The sequence below is a fragment of the Pollicipes pollicipes genome, unplaced genomic scaffold, assembly GCF_011947565.3.
Source record: "Pollicipes pollicipes isolate AB1234 unplaced genomic scaffold, Ppol_2.1 Scaffold_4434;HRSCAF=5215_pilon_pilon_pilon, whole genome shotgun sequence".
NCBI lineage: Eukaryota > Metazoa > Arthropoda > Thecostraca > Pollicipedomorpha > Pollicipedidae > Pollicipes > Pollicipes pollicipes.
Window position 1 is genome coordinate 1 of NW_023596489.1, and position 13,159 is coordinate 13,159.

Genomic DNA, 13,159 nt, shown 5'->3' on the forward strand with positions numbered 1-13,159 from the left:
AGAGAGAGGAGTCATGTCCTATTCCTGCTGTGTGTGCTGTGATGAACCTGGTGTGCTTGCTTGTCAAGGGTTTTGTAGCCGGAGATGCCAGCGGCGGCTAAACCTCATGGGCTTGTCATAGTTGCCATGGAAATGATCTTCGCCATTAAAGTCGTTCTTCATCATTGAACCGTGCTCATGGTAAGAAGTCAGCGTTTCTTTGGTTTCAGGGTACATTTTAGTCGCACAGGTGCAAATGACGCGTGGTTTGGAGCCGGTTATATGAGGAAAGTCAATTGTTGCGTGGATGGCGTTTGTAGACCCTTTGGGATACGTGATCATAATGATGTCATCATCTTCCTTTCTGTCCTAGATGGAAATAAGTGTGAATGTTGTTTCTTTGTTCCGGTCACGGCGTTCTGTTTCTGCGTGGCATTTTCCGTACAGCTTGAGTGCGGATGCTCTGGGGCGTAGGCGTTCGGCGTAATCCGATATTTCAGCCAAAATCTGGCTGTTGCGTAATGCCGCCGTTTTCATTTGACTTTCCTTAGATTACGGTTCCTCCCCAAAAGTTTGGACATTTGGTAAGTATGAACTCTTTGCTAACATGTTTTTGTGATTGCATCGGCGTGCATGTGTGCTATATGAGATCACCCTGCTGGCCAGAGTTTTTGTTCGACTCACAGCTTAGTCGGCTGAGGACTAACTCACATGTTTTGCCTGATATTTGGCAGTCTGCACCTGCCAGGTGCCAGCAAGTGCATTCACACCGAGGTAATTTCATTTCTAATAGCCGGCCACTACCCATGCCGTCGTGATTGATCAGGTTCTATCAACGATTTAATATGTGCTTGCAGATCTTGCGATAGCGATCACTAACGTATAGAACTAACCTAACCTAGTTGTGTCAATTGTCGTTTCCACCAGGATACCTTAACCTCATTTCACCCCAATATCACATGTCCTTGATGTTAATCAGTAGTAGACGATCTGTCACTAATTTTAGGGTAGTATATAGAAACGTAGGGTGTTTAAACCACGCATATCCTCTGGTTCTATTGAGTTGAGTTTAGCGAGCTGAAGTTCAGAATGAACAATAATGTGCTTGCTAGTTAGAAATTACAGTAGCAAACTTTGTGCCGGTTTTTGCAAAAAACTAATTTCAACTGCTACATGATGTTCGTTTAACACTAAATGGTCAGTTTTGTGGTATGCTGAGTGCTGTTTTCCGCGTGTTACCATTTTCCAGGGAGCTAGAATCGCTTTTGAACTAGGGTGAGAGTGAAAAATTCCTCGTAAAAGACCACTCGGGAGTGAAAAACCAGTTAAAAAAGAGGAACTTATGAGCCCGTGGACTGATGCTTCAGAAAACAAACATCTATTTCAAGTTGGCATGGACGTAATATCAGGAACCTCACAAGACCATTTCGTTTTTTAACATCTTAGGCCATTAAAGTGTAACAGAATACATTAGCACGCGCTCGGGTTGGAGGTGGGTGGGGGCAAATTAACCCCCCCCCCCCGACGGCTTTTCCCAAATGGTTTCTGAACGGCGCGGCGTAGCGGCGCCAAATTTTGCATAGCTGTAGAAAATTGCATAGCGGATCGTTTGACATACCAATTTTAAATGTACCTTGTAAGGTCGCTGACCTACGACAGGTCAAAATCAGCCCATGGTTTCAGCGAAAGCAATTTCTAGGGAATCGTTCAATCTCATACAACAAAGGAGTGTTTGACGAGGGCGTACACCTCTGAGATGCTTTCTTAGGCACCACAAGTATGAATGAGCAAATTACGTTTACCTAAGGTCAGGTATGATGGTCAGATCAAGATCAAACCAACCTGATTTATTACTCTAGGGCTTGCTGTATAGGGTAGATTCTGGTGCTCATTTAGAATTTGTTGACAGCAGGAACCGCATTACACATCTTCAACTGACTTCTTACAGGTCAGAACAGGCCATTGATCTAACATCGCCAGAGTCGAACGTTTGTTTTAGGAACATACTACCTAATGTAATCTTTGTCGCTTATTCAAATGCAAAACACAGATAAGTCTTGTATCATTTTGGCCACCATGACCTTCAAAGGGTCAAACAAGGTCAATGACCTCAAATTGGCTTGTGAAATTTTCCGTAGAGACAGTTGCCTAGATTCTGGGGACGCTTTGGAGACCAACCTAGAATTTGACCTTGTTTAACCTTATTCGACCTGAAGGTCATAACCTAGGAAGCTGAAACCTTAACCTTAGTGAGTTCACGTATAAGTCAAGACACCCTGTAAATTTGGTGTCTCTAGCTTTCTTAGTTCCCGAGATCTCAGAGGGAGGGTCAAATTGACCCCCTCCCCCCACCTGAGCAAAGGGTATCTAGCCGGCCAACCGGGAGTGTGTCAGAGCATGGTAATTTCATGACAGTATTATGAACATAGCCAATTATTAACACCACTAAGTTGATGATGCACTTTTCAGTTCCGTTCCACAGCACTTATAAAACAAAACAAAGCAAAGGAATTCAATAACAAAATAGCAACAGAAAATTCAACAAGCATAAAACACTCGAACAAAAAACCTTGGACTCCTACACATCACCCCATCACCAAGTCAACCACAAGACACATACTTCTGGCTTCTGTTAAGATGGGGTCAGGGAAAACAACATTTCGTCACTGTTTCTTACAAAATACCAATGCTTATTTCCACGACAGTAGGCCATGCCTAACCTTAAGAGGCCTTACATCATCTCATCCTGTATAACCTGTTTGTATCACAGCAGCAGTTGCGAGTTACTGATTCTTGCACAATTCCTATTGCCACTTGCCATGCACTTGACCAACTTAACCTAACTTAGAGTAGCCCATATGATGAACATCATCTCAACTCACATATCTGTTGACAGCAGCACTTGCGATAAAAAACATTATATTTAAAGCTAGTTTTTGGCTCGTTTCAACTCGCATTTTTATTCAATTCATTTGTGTATGCTTGTTGACACCAGACAAAGTTGACAACACACAAATCAAAACACTTCAAATCACTTTGAACAACTTATTTTGATTGTCATGGTTAACCTATGTCAAGGGCAATAATGGGTATGCTCCATAAAACAATCTCTCTTCTCCAAAAATAACACAACTTTTAGATGACCATGCTAGTATTGCTGCTTGCCTTTTAAGCTGCAGCAAATGCATCCATTTTGGCTTGTTTATTCATATTTAATGACAAAGTTTGAAATCTTGGCTTCACATTTTAAATGGGGTGGTCTGACTATTTGTTACACACCAACTAATAACTCATAATTGCTATACAACTTAGAGTATTCCTGTGCTCAAAAATATGGTCCATATATACAGTACAGTCATTTGCCGGTCAGCAAACCATGACAACTACAGGAAACATGTGGTTAAAGCAGCCATAAGGGGCCACTTTAAGAAATCTGGCGCAAATATCCAAGAGTATGGAATAAAATAAACCCACTGCATGCCTTGTGGCATCATAATTTGTCTTATGGCAAAACTCGATGCATTAAACAAAAAAATGGCTACTGGTTACCAATCAATGTGTTGACAAAGCAGGCAAGTTGTACGCAATTACTTGGTCCACAGGAGACTTACTGGCTTCTTCCTGCTCCCCAAAAACAAAAATTCAGTACCTTTTGCATTGTCTGCTGGCAGACCGAGTCATCCGACTTACTCCCCAAATATAAATATCAATCATGCCCACCAACCTCGAGATTAAATGCGCAAACAAGTAGGGGTGTGCATGATAAACATCTCCAGAGGGCAGGATTTCGCCATCCAACACTTCTGTATTACTTGCGTCAGGTCTGTCCCAAGGCTATGTATGGCAGCATTATTTCTCATGCTAATGCCTTGCCAGGTAAGCATGGTGAGTGAGACACTCGGAAGGCTTGAATTATCATTATTGGGCACCGCCATGATGAAGAAAACGGTTAACCGAAGCTTTAAGAGGCGAAAATGGCGGTAAAAATAAGTTCCGTGCTTCAAATTGTCTCCTTCATTCCCTGTGAATTGTTCACAGCTTGGGTGCATATCAACATGTTGGGCGGCTGGCGAATTAATCCAATTCATGTATAAATACGTACAAGTTTGCAGTTGGAGCATCTTGTAGAGAAATTGGGCAACATTTTAAGCAGCAGATGGTACCTCTAAAGACAATTGAAAAGGAAGGACGAATAAAGTGGTATGACATTGGTATGATACCAAGAAAAACGAAAGTAGCTAATAAATATAAAGACAGGTACTTTTCTCGCAAAATTTTGTTATCAGCTGATTTGCTGAAAATCTGTTAATAGAAAGTGCTCAAATGGTGATATTCATCCTGTAAGTTTTCATTACAAGACATTTCTTGAAACTTTTTAATCATCATGCATTTCGGAGTGATGACAATTAAGTGGTCAAGTTTCATCGGGAAAAATGAATCGTGGAGGGAAATTATCGTATCCAGACCTTTGGTGTTTTGCACCAGGCTCTGCTTTCGTGGTGTGATGGTGGGACCAAAAAAATAGGGGATGCGTGAAAACCTTGGCATTTGGGCGCACAGCTGCAGATTGTGATGCATTTTGTAAACAACCAAACTCAATGCGTGCAAGCGGCTGGGGTCGCTGGGGTTCTTGGGCTTGGAGGTACCTGGCGCCCTTGGCTCTGTGCATACATGGGACATGATTCAGATGTAGGTGAAGGCAGGACATAGCCATTGGTGTCCAGGTTTCTGCGAAACCTCGTTCATGCTTGGTGGTTTCAAGTGAGCTCGGTTTGGATGACATCTGAAAACCTCAGGAAAGTAAATAGGGGTTTGGCATGTGCGATTAGACAATGTCAGGCAGGAGTGAAAAATTCACATAAAATATGGGGAAAAGGAGTGAAACATTCCTTTTCCTAGGGTGTTGCTTTATACCCAAAGTCGGCAATTCTAGGACACTGCCATTTTCGCTTGTGCCACATGACTCACTGACACAACATTGTTCGCAATGATTGGACTCACGATTTAGCACATGAAATGTGTGAAGAACGTGATTTAGATCATGGCTCCAAGAGATCTTTAGTAGTGAAACGATTCCAGCACTCGACCCATCCCAGAAACGATTGACCCATGAGTCAATTCACGATTCAGCTCGAGTCGAAAACAATTCGGCTGCTGGTTGAAACCACCAGCAGACGATTCTGGGTGCCAGATTTCGGCTGAGTTTGAATTGTGCCGGTGGCGACCCTCCAGTGCGCAATGGCGGTTTTATCCGCGATCGCCGATCGAAAGCAATCGCGGCTACTTGAGCCATATATAGCCGTTTAATAATTTTGATGGAATCTGAAATAATTGAGTCGTTAAATTTGGCATGTAAATCAAGACAGAGTCGTTTTCCCCAAACTCGAAATCATTATGTCGAGAAGATCTGAATTGTTCGACAAGCGTAACGAATTAATGGTGAATCGATTATGGAAAAATTTATCGAACACACGTCTGGTACAACGATTAAATTTTGCTCAGATCTGATTGTTCTGGTCTTAACAGTCTCACGCTAGTGATGCATACAGTTTTACTCTGTAGAGACTATTGTATCAGTGCTCTGCCTCACAGGATTTAGTACATAAGGCTGTTAATGTGCGCGCCCAACGTTACCCGTTCAATAACTGCGTATCTCTCTCAGTGCTGCCACCTATAGACCATTATCAGAAGTCCCAGTGGGTGCGTCCGCCGCCGATACCGCCGCTTGTAGGTAGTAGCAGCAAGCGCCGAAACTATGAGAATACGTAGGCTTTTTGCGCGGCGTTATTTCGTCAAGTAAATCACATACAACTGAACAATATGACTTCTACCTATTAGAAACAATGGTATCAGTAACTTATAGCTTTTGCTGTAATATTTGTTGCGGAAAAGGCTGCTTTGAACAACGCAATTTCTCTGTTTAGTAAATATGCTCTTTGATACGGCATTGTTTGCTGCGATCATCGTACCCTCGCATAACATTGATTGTGAGCATTTGATCGCCGTCATGTCTGGAAATCGTGCTCACGAACGGCAGATATGGTCGGCTCGACCAGGATACGTATCGGGGGCCTTGATCGCCGCATGGCTGAATGGGATGACAGGACTTGAATAGCGTTATTTTGACGTGACGAACGTCAAGATGGCCCTGAAATACTGTTGGCTTTGATTGTTTTCCTCCATCTTCGCGGACGTGTAGCTGAGAAATTAGACGATTTTAGATCTTAGGAAGGCAGGTCTTTGAACTGCATCGAGTGCTGTTGAAGATGGATGTTTCAGTTCCAAACCCGCTTAGAAATGTGCAAGACTTCCTTTAGGGGTGGCCAGTACAGCGAGACATGTCGCAAAGAAGTACAAGAAACCCAGTTCCAGGTTCCGAAGTCGACCTCCTCATGTTGGACAGCCACGCGCCGGGAGCCCAAGCAACGACACGCGCCTGCGTCAAGTTCTCCACTCTTTGAATGCCGTGAAAAGGAGTTCGCCCCTCATCTTCGAGCCCCTACTACCGCTGCGATTCGGAATACCAGGTTCAGCCAAACAAAGCAAGATGTACAAGTGATTCCTGAAGGCTGCGCCGACAAATAAACATCATGGGATCAGTCGTGCTGCATTAGGGTGGCATGCAAAAAGATCAGGTCACAATTTCGGACCGCACGACGTGGCAGCTGCCGACGGTCAACCCACGTCGCACATCGGCTCCTTTCCTGCCAGCATCACTCTCCAGGGTAGGACAGCTCACGAAGCAGTGCACGTCTTTCGTGAAGTTCGTGGGACGCTGTTCTCCGGACACGCCGGCAATACTCTGGGCATGCTGCTCATCATTACCCTCGAGGCTGTCCGCCATATGCCAACGGAAAATTGGGACAAGCGAAGCATCCGCGTTCAACAACTTGGAACAAGCCTGCTGCTGGCGCTGGTAGTCGAGCAACCGTGTCCTCGCAGCAAAGAAGGAAGGAAAAACGAGCCGCTGATGGCCGATTCTGCGCCTTCCGGCATCTGTGAAGACGTGACGGCAGGCCTTTCCTCTCACGCTGGTCGCCACTTGCTCATCAACGTGAACAGGCTATGCGTGACCGATTGGTCTTGCATTTGCCAGAGGAGACAATCGAGCCGGCTAACTGATCTAAGTCGCCAAGAGCACTCGGTGTTCCAGTCCGTTTCTGCCCGGATCGAGTTCCTCAAGACGTCACGCTGAGACCGTCGGGGTGCCCCGTCATATCGTCCCCCATCCGGAAAGCGTGCTGTAGGGGAGCCAGAAGACGTGCCGTAAGGGACAGTTCCAACACCGATACTATCTATCCAGGCTTTCTAGAACGAAGAAGACGTTCATCAGTGCTGCCAGCTATAGACACGTGACCCTTAAAGTGAAGCTGTCACAGCGAATGGATGTGTCTCACGTGGCCGAACACAGCGAGTCGTTGTGACGCTTGTCGTGGGCCGTCTCCGCTAACAGCTACTGCGAACGCGACGGCTGGTAAGCAGCCCAAACTGACAGCTACCTTCCAGTATTGCAGCCCTAGGTGGTGGACTTGGAACCAAGGATACGCAACTTGCTCAACAGATGGCAAGCGAAATAGTCATTTGAGTCGTTTAAAGGCATGTTTAGTGGTGCGAGGCACGGGGCTGGTTTGTTTTCTTCCTTGCGAATTTAACATTGAAACGAAAATATTGCACCGTGTATTTGTCTGTCTTGCCAGCTGCTGCTCATTAAGCAAGCGTTAGAGTGCGAATTCCAGGAGGTTACCTCAGTCCTCACTAGATGGTGTTGTACGTGACTTTTGGTGACAAGTTGCTTCAGCGAATTTCGAAAGTGCTGCTTGACGACCAAGAAGCGCTTGATGGGTCGTGCAGGGTGTTTGAAATGTGTTGCAACGACCGTCTAATGGAGAACATGAAAAGAGCCGAACTTGAGAGAAGTGGACAGATGAATACATTGATTGCGCGCCGTCGTGGCCTTGCCAAGGACGATGTAGTGCCACATGTGTGTGGCGGAACTCATACTTACCTGGCTCAGGGGACACCGTGATCACAAAGGCGGTTCCCCCAGGGCGAGGGCCCTTCCATTGCACTTCGGTGGGTTGACCCCTGCGATTACCCCAAATGTGGGTAACTCGGGAGTACAATTTTTGTTAGCGGGGTAGGTTGCGTTCGCGCTCCAACCCTAATTACACTGAATTGAGACAAATCGCGCAGGGAAGAGCGAAAGCGCTACGCACGGGTGGAGTGCGTCAAGCACATGAGAACCACGACGGACGTGTTCAGGATAGGGTTGTCGGACGGGCGAAGACGCTCTGTGACGTTGTTCGTGCCGTAAAGAGCTGTAATGTATAAAGCACGTTTACCTGACACGTAGAGAGTACAGATAGTGGTGGTCCCATTTCTAAACACTGAGACAACTTAGACACATCAGCCCGCCATTATGCCTCTCAGGATTTTAATATGCCAGCTGATTTGTTTTGTGGGACTCTTTTCGAGTATGAGTACAGGACGCTGAAATTGTATGAGCCCCAACTGACGCATAGTGGTTCCCACGTGCCGTGTCTTATCTATCGCCTCTGAGCACCGCGCTGGAGCTCTACCAGCGCCGTTGTCATTGCCGCCCCACATGTGGTGTGGCCACCGTACGGTGGCCGTAAGAAATTCGCGAATACTCATTTGAGTGTTCCCCTCCACGGAAATCTTTAGTAAAAGGCGAAAGATTTGTGCGTTTTGAAGGGAAACCAGAGATCCCGCCTGGCGCGTCAACTGGGAGACCGAGCATGTGTGCTGTGGATGGCTATCACTAGTTTATAGCGTGGCGTGACCGTTTCGTGTCCTTTTACCTAATGCTTGGACCGGTGCATACATGTGCGTGGAATCCGTTTGTACGCCCATAAATACAAGTTAAGAACCACGCGTGACTACTCTGGAAAATGTTTTGCAAAATCTTGAAGACTGGCAAAACAAGTTGTTAGTTGATGTCGGCCACCTAGTGGCAGACATGAGAACTGAAGGTTTACTGCGATTTATTTGTGTGGTGGTTTTGACTTGTATGACGGCTTGTTACGCCGCGGCGGAAACGGTGCTGGCCCCGTCTCCCGGCAGTCTCAAGCCTGCGCTCAAGGTCAAACGGCCCGCCTGCACGCGTGATGGGCCGCATTGTTTCATTGCTGCCGACCGCTTGTGGCATCTCGCACCGACATGTTCTCGCGTAACACATGTTACGCGTTAGGTGATGCATTTTGTTTTCTTTCACGGGTTCACAAGTATAAAACATTGACCTGCGGCCTAGAAATCGGGAAAATGGCCTGTTCACGAGTGCCGCACAACCCGAAGTGCTCACGCTTACGTTCGCGACACGCATTCAGCAGCAAAATCTTACTAACAGCCAATCATCTTCCGCGCATGGTATCATACGTGCCGCATGTTCACTTTTGCGAAATGTACCAGCGGCCATGCTGTTTTGACCATATGCAGAAAACAGGCTGTATGATGACCGCGATCGCATGACGTTTCTATGACATCATTATTGCCGAGGCAATTTGAAATTGGCTCCCAATGAACCTTTTTGCACTTTTGCAGGCGTGTAACTCAGAAGCCAGAGCGTTTCGGGTCTTAAAAAGGACATGACGGTGAACTGCGTCAAAAGGTCCTCAAGATGGCTGTTTCAGTTCAAAACGTCATACAACTGTGGAGCATTTTCTTTGAGACTTGACAACACTTCTCAAACTATATGGCCACGCCTGCCCCTCATCCTGACAGAAAGGGCGAACACGATGGGGAATCCAACGTCGCAGTGAACGGTCACACGCAAAACCAATTACTTGTACACGTCAGTCATAATGCCGCTCCAGTGACGTGGCAAGACGCGAACAAGGAAGTTTTGCTGGTTGTAGGCAGAAAGCGATGCAACTATGAGAACACGTGGACTTTTTACGCAACGTTCTTTCGTAAGGTAAACCACATACAACTGAACAACATGACTTCTACCTATTAGAAACAATGATACCAGTAGTATTGGCCCCCTCCCCCATCCCCGGTGCGTAAAAATGTGCGTCTGAACAACCTGCAACGTGCCTGCTGTTGGCGCTGGCAGTCGAGCAACCGTGTCCTCGCGACAAAGAAGGAATGAAAACGAGCGGCTGATGGCTGATTCTGCGCCTTCCGGCATCTATGAAGACGTGACGGCAGGCCTTTCCTCTCACGCTGGTCGTCATTTTCTCATCAACGTGAACAGGCTATCAGATCTGAGTCGCCAAGAGCATTCGGCGTTCCAGTCCGTTTCTGCCCGGATCGAGTTCCTCAAGACGTCACGCTGAGACCGTCAGGGTGCTCCGTCATATCGTCCCCCATCCGGAAAGCGTGCTGTAGGGGAGCCAGAAGACGTGCCGTAGGGGGCAGTTCCAACACCCATACTATCGATCCGAGCTTTCTAGAGCGAAGAAGACGTTCATCAGTGCTGCCAGCTATAGATACGTGACCCTTAAGTGAAGCTGTCACAGCGAATGGATGTGTCTCACGTGGCCGAACACAGCGAGTCGTTGTGACGCTTGTCGTGCGGCGTCTCCGCTAACAGCTACTGCGAACGCGACGGCTGATAAGCAGCCCAACTGACAGCCACCTTACAGTATTGCAGCCCTAGGTGGCGGACTTGGAACCAAGGATACGCAACTTGCTCAACAGATGGCAAAGCGAAATAGTCATTTGAGTCGTTTAAAGGCATGTTTAGTGGTGCGAGGCACGGGGCCGGTTTGTTTTCTTCCTCGCGAATTTAGCATTAAAACGAAAATATTGCACCGTGTATTTGTCTGTTTTGCCAGCTGTTTGCTCATTAAGCAAGCGTTCGTGTGCGGATTCCAGGAGGTTACCTCAGTCGTCACTAGATGGTGTTGTACGTGGCTTTTTGGTGACAGGTTGCTTCAGCGAATTTCGAAAGTGCTGCTGGACGACCGAGAAGCGTTTGATGAGTCGTGCAGGGTGTTTGAAATGTGTTGCAACGACCGTCTAATGCAGAACATGAAGAGAGCAGAACTTGAGAGATGTGGACAGATGAATACATTGATTGCGCGCCGTCGTGCCTTGCCAAGGACGATGTAGTGCCAAATGTGAATGGCGGAACTCATACTTACCTGGCTCAGGGGATACCGTGATCACAAAGGCGGTTCCCCCAGGGCGAGGCCCTTCCATTGCACTTCGGTTGGGTTGACCCCTGCGATTACCCCAAATGTGGGTAACTCGGGAGTACAATTTTTGTTAGCGGGGTAGGTTGCGTTCGCGCTCCAACCCTATTTACACTCAAGTGAGGCAAGTCAGCGCGGGAAGAGCGAAAGCGCTCCGCACGAGTGGAGTGCGTTGAGCACACGGGAATCACGATGGACGCAGTTCAGATAAGGTTGTCCGACGGGCGGAGACGCTCTGTAACGTTGTTCGTGCCGTAAAGAGCGTACGGTATAAAGCACGTTCACCTGACACATAGAGTAGACAGTGTGGTCCCATTTCTAAACAAACAACACTGAGACAACTTAGACACCTAAGCCATCTCAGGGTTTGAATATTCCAGCTGATTTGTTTTTGCGGGACTCTTTTCGAGCATGAGTACAGACCGTTGAAAATTTTGTGAACCCCAACTGACGCCTAGTGGTGCCCACGTGCCTTGTCTTGCATCTGTCGCCTCCGAGCACCTCGCTGGAGCTTTACCAATACCGTTGTCATTGCCTCCTCACATGTGACGTGGCCACCGTACGGTGGCCGTAAGAAATTCGCGAATACTCATTTGAGTGTTCCCCTCCACGGAAATCTTTAGTAAAAGGCGAAAGATTTGTGCGTTTTTGAAGGGAAACCAGAGATCTCGCATGGCGCGTCAACTGGGAAACCGAGCATGTGTGCTGTGGATGCCTATCACTAGTTTATAGCGTGGCGCGACCGTTTCGTGTCCTTCTACCTAATGCTTGGACCGGTGTATACATGTGCGTGGAATCCGTTTCTACGCCCATGAATAGAAGTTAAGTGCCACGCACGGCTACTCTGGAAAATGTCGCAAAATCTTGAAGACTGGCAAAACAAGTTGTCAAGTTGATGTCGGTCACCTAGTGGCAGACACGAGAACTGAACGTTTGCTGCGATCATTTGTGTTTGGTGGTTTTGGCTTGTATGACGGCTTGTTGCGCCGCGACGACGAAACGGTGCTGCCCTGTCTCCCGGCAGCCTCAAGCCTGCGTTCAAGGTCAAACGGCCTTCTGCACGCGTGATGGGACGCAGTGTTTCATTGCTGCCGACCGGTTGTGGCATCTCGCACCGACTTGTGGACAAAGACGGGTCGGAGGTCGGAGCGACCCGGAAGTCGTTTGCCATGCAGACTTAATTTCGACTCGAGTTGATTCATTGTTCGGCTCATCAGTCAATCGTCTTTGAGTGAGGCGTGAGCTGAGTGCACTCGTCGGGAAAAGTTCTGCTTGAGTGGTGAGTTGAATTACATTGCCTGCAAATTTCATACGCTGAATCGTGAGCCAATCATTTCTGACAAAGTTGTGTTACGCCGTTTGGTCATGGCGTGTCGATGTTGTCGTGTCATGATATGACTCAAATGAAAGCGGTCACATGAGGAAACAGCAGGTTCCTGACAAACCATTTGAGAGTGTTGATGTGAACAACGTGCAGCTGCAGTATGCATTGGTTGCACAGTTTTTCATCTGCTTTTATGCAAACTCATTACAAGCGCGTGGCGCGTGGGTTGGCGGCCGTCTGTGGTAGGTGGTTGGGCGTACGGTTTTAAATGACTGTTCGTTGCATCCGTGGCGATTATTGCGAGCTGTGGTCAATGCTAGGTTAAGTTATGTCCATGTTCGAGTTGGTCTGCGTAGGACATAGGAAGTGATAGCTTTGCTAATCTATAGACCGGTACGATTCTGGTACTCGTTTCTCATTCCCCAGTATCGTTGAAAGGCAATACCATTCAACACTCACACACTTATTTTCCACATTTCCATACATGGTTTATCATATGCCTAGGTGGCAACACAGGCTGCTTGCTACTGGGCATCTTAGTCTGGTGGGTACAAGATTTGTGCTCTTGCAGATATCAATACATGGCTCCTAACTGAAGCAGCAAGTCTCAAGGTGTTGCACCTTCTGGTTTGATTTTGTTCTGACACAAAGAGGGAAAAATGAGTTTTTCTAACAGCTGTTCTTGTTGCATCATGAT

At 47.1% G+C, this 13,159-nt stretch overlaps 4 non-coding genes across 4 annotated transcripts; 2 read left to right on the forward strand and 2 right to left on the reverse strand.

The window, feature by feature from the left end:
- Nucleotides 1-7,976: 7,976 nt before the first annotated feature.
- On the forward strand, nucleotides 7,977-8,143 carry LOC119097809 (U1 spliceosomal RNA). The gene has a single exon (XR_005094188.1). It is a non-coding gene; the product is annotated as a U1 spliceosomal RNA (small nuclear RNA).
- Nucleotides 8,144-8,593: 450 nt separating this feature from the next.
- Nucleotides 8,594-8,707, reverse strand: LOC119097810 (U5 spliceosomal RNA). The gene has a single exon (XR_005094189.1). It is a non-coding gene; the product is annotated as a U5 spliceosomal RNA (small nuclear RNA).
- Nucleotides 8,708-11,079: 2,372 nt separating this feature from the next.
- On the forward strand, nucleotides 11,080-11,246 carry LOC119097817 (U1 spliceosomal RNA). The gene has a single exon (XR_005094196.1). It is a non-coding gene; the product is annotated as a U1 spliceosomal RNA (small nuclear RNA).
- Nucleotides 11,247-11,690: 444 nt separating this feature from the next.
- On the reverse strand, nucleotides 11,691-11,805 carry LOC119097814 (U5 spliceosomal RNA). The gene has a single exon (XR_005094193.1). It is a non-coding gene; the product is annotated as a U5 spliceosomal RNA (small nuclear RNA).
- Nucleotides 11,806-13,159: the final 1,354 nt, after the last annotated feature.